This window comes from Pinus tabuliformis, chromosome 8 (assembly GCF_031772625.1).
Source record: "Pinus tabuliformis cultivar Carrire ecotype Pingquan chromosome 8, CPIR1, whole genome shotgun sequence".
NCBI classification, from domain to species: Eukaryota; Viridiplantae; Streptophyta; class Pinopsida; order Pinales; family Pinaceae; genus Pinus; species Pinus tabuliformis.
Genome location: NC_142294.1, coordinates 138,227,501 through 138,231,481, shown reverse-complemented (window position 1 = coordinate 138,231,481; position 3,981 = coordinate 138,227,501).

The window sequence follows — 3,981 nt, the reverse complement described above, 5'->3', positions numbered from 1 at the left end:
CTTGTAACGCCATCTCTAACTCACCACTAACTTGTCTGTTAGTCTTGGGACCACTTCCCAAACATTGTTCTTGATAATGGAGTCATACTCCTCAACCATGGCATCAACCCAAACTGGTTGTTTCACTACTTCCTCAAAAGATGATAGCTCAATCTCTACACTCCCAGTCATTAGAGCCATGTAGCCATTGTACCTCTCTGGTGACCTCCTCTGCCTGCGCTATGATGTAGGTGATCCCACATTCTCTCTAGCATCATGCAATAACATGTCAGCCTCTTTGGTGCGCTTTCTCCCATATTTGGAAGACTCTCCATGAATGGGTGTTTCCACTCCCTGCTCCTCTACATGTAGTTGCTCCACATCATCTTAAGGTTCCTCCTTTGGAGCTAAAATCTCCTCAACCACATGTGGCTGAAGCTCCCTCTCAATTTAACATCTCATGGTCATCTCTTCATCGAATTTTACATCTTTTTGAACTACTATCATCCTATTGGTTGGCTGGTACACTCGATAGTTGTGAGGTGTATCAGTGTACCCCACAAATATGCCCAACTATGTTTTTGGCTCCAGCTTTTTCCGTGTGTCTTTGATAACATGGTAGTAGACCGATGAACCAAATATCCTGAGGTGTGCCACATCCGATTTCTTCCCTGAAAAAGCCTCTTCGGGTGTACTCATCCTGAGAATTCAATGAGGGCTTATGTTCTGCAAATAAATAGTTGTGTTGCATGCTTCAACCCACAAGTGTAATGGTAAGCCCTGATCATGCAACATCACCCATGGCGCTCCCACAATACTCTTGTTCTTCCTTTCAGCCACCCCATTTCAATGTGGGTTATGAGCTGCTATCAACTCCCATCGAATTCCTTCTAATGCACAGAAGTTTTTGAACTCATTAGACACATACTCTCCACCATTATCGCTTTTGAGAGCTTTAACTTTCCTGCTAGTATCATTCTCGACAAGTGCTTCAAATTCACAAAACTTTGTGAACTTATGATCTTTCTTCGGTATGAATAAAATCTAACACTTTGGAGAAAAATCATCAACAAATATAACATAATACATGTGCTTGGTTGTGGATGATGTCGAGAACGGTCCACACACATCTAAGTCAACTCAATCAAGGATCGACTGTCTTTGTCATGAAAGGAAGCTTTGGTGTACTTCCCCAATATACACCCTTTACATGTGTCTCTCTGCTCTAGTGTACCCTTGGGAAGCCCTATACAAATTTGTTGTAATATATTCAAATCGCCATGATGCAAGTGACCCAATCTCCTATGCCACAACTCACTGATGTACCAGCTCTGCACCTTCTCTTATTTAGTGCTCAAAGTAACGCAGTCTTCTTCCTCTAATTTGTAGAGATTCTTCATTCGAACCCCTATCCTCTTCAGCTGTCTTGTGTCTATGTGACGAAGGAATGCCTTTCCCTTACTAAATATCACATCATAGCCTCTATCCTCCAACATGGAAACAAAAACCAAGTTCTTCTTCAAACCTAGAACATACATAACATCTCGCAAAGTGAGGGGAGAACCAAACTCCCTATGAAAGGTAACTTTACTGATCCCGGGTGTGCTATAACTCCCATCATCACCCATCTTGATATGAATCTGGAGATCCTTCTCCTCTAAGTTATTAAAGATCTCTTTGTTACCAGTCATATGGAATGAAGCTCCACTATCTAGTTACCACACACTACCCATCATCAATGACACCATACAAGTGATGAGGGTAAAATCTAGTTCGAATTGTGAAGCAAGAGCTTCACCTGCTGCTCCTCCTAAAGGCTTCTTACCGGCCTTCTTATACAAACACTTTATGGCAAAGTGTCCCAACTCGTGACAATGAAAACACTTGATTTTCGACATGTCCTTCTTCTTTTCGTCGTGATAAGAATCTGATTTAGAATGGGATGACTTCCACTTCCCTTTCTTTTCCTTACCCACTAAGGCAAAATTAGCCTCATCATCATGCTTTGATGAGGATCCATCTTTGGTCCTCTACCGAATCTCTTCCTGTACCAAGTCATACCACAATCTCTCCCACTCTAGTAGCTTCTCCCTCCCATTAATTGAGTCCTGGTAATTATGCTAGCTCTTGGGAAGTCCTAGAAGTGTTAGGCTCACCAGATCGTCTTCGACAATAGTAATCCCGACACTTCCAAGCTCATCCTAACATTGAGTGAATTTGGTCAAGTACTTCGGAATAGAGTCGCCCTTCTCCATCTTGATATTGATGAGCTTGTCCTTCAGTTTCAGCTTCCTATGGTCACTGCTATTTTGAAACAGGTCTATCAATGGATTCCACATTGCAAATGGAGTTTCCTTATCACAGATATTCGAGACAATGTGATCTCGAACTCCTTCTAGGATAATCCTTCTCGCTTTGGCCACACACTTTCTCCATTCAGCCAGATCTTTAGCATTATATGTTGGAGGCTTCGCAAGATCATGATCAATGAATTCCTTCAGCCCGATGTCGTCCAACAATACCTCCAGCGTGTCCTTCCAAGCTATGTAATTTGAGCTGCCCTTTATGGCATACTCAAGTCTCAAACCTTAGAATGACATACTACTGACTTTGAAGTATGAACCTGCAAATTCGATTTCACCTACACAACAAACTTGAATTCTCCTCTTCTATAATGTTTACAACTCTGATACCGTGTAGATTTTTACTTGTAGATTCAACATCTTATGTGATATGCTAAAACATAAGACAAGAAACTACTCTACTCATCAGCAGAAACCAAAATTGATCGATGAAAACACTAAGCAGAAAAGGAAGAATTCCAATCACACATAACATAATATTTTTCTGGGGAAATCAACTACTCAAAACCCCGACTATCTATATTGCATTAACCAAAAGATCTAAGAAGAAAATACAATTCCTATTCAACCTGAATAATTCCTACACAATTACAATCTATCTCTTTGCTTCACAAACCATCTCAAGACAACACTTAGCCAAATATGCTACCTGTCAAGCCCCTACTTCCTTGCGAAATTCCTGAGAGAATTAACCCACATTTAATTCGGAAAATCCAACACCACAACTTTGAAATCCATCCATAGGCCTTCTACGGATTGCATGCACCATCTATACAACTCGAAAAATTATACAACTAATAGTACACTATCCCTGAACTATAATCTCAACTGGGTCTTCCTCTGAACTAACATGCATGAGCTATTTATGAGTGAATCTTTACCTAACTAGTGGAGCAGTGAAGTTGCACTGAAGCTAATCCCCGCCACTGTACCTCCTACTAATTCCTCCAACTGTTTGAACTAGTTTAACTAACTATAACTCAGTTAGACTAAGTTAATTAATTACAACTCAAAAGAACTCAAACTGGGCCCCTAAAATTTAGGGATCGCTCTACATGACTCTAGATAGACTTCCAACTCGAATTTATTGAGCCAACTAGGTCAAATTAACTTAGTTAGCTATTACAAGTTTCTATGAGAATATAATTTCGATTTAATTCATGATTTAATTCAAGGACAAATTAAATTAGGATTTCTTGTTGCTATTTTTAACAAATTCATATCACAATATAATTATAATGGCATGAAAAATGAACAATATCTAACTTGTAGTGATCTAAATAATACTTATAATTGCAATCCTATTAATAATAATAATAGAAGGCATAGGTGTTAAATGCACATTTATATTCATTTAATGTTGCTTATTTGTGTGACTCTCAATGAAGTGACTCTCTAAGCAAGTGGTAGGGATGCTTTTATGCGATCTTTCCAATATTTACCAAAAGGTTTGACCCATGGCTTAAGTCTTAGTCACTAATTTTAGGAAGTAGTGATGGTAATGGTAATGTCAAGGCCATTAGCAAGTTTTCATTTGATCCTTTAGATCCAGCTAAATAATAGTTTGGCTCATGTTCTGAATCCCAGTGATTAATTTTTGGAAGTGATTATGGTTGCCAGCAAGGCCACAAGGTATTCA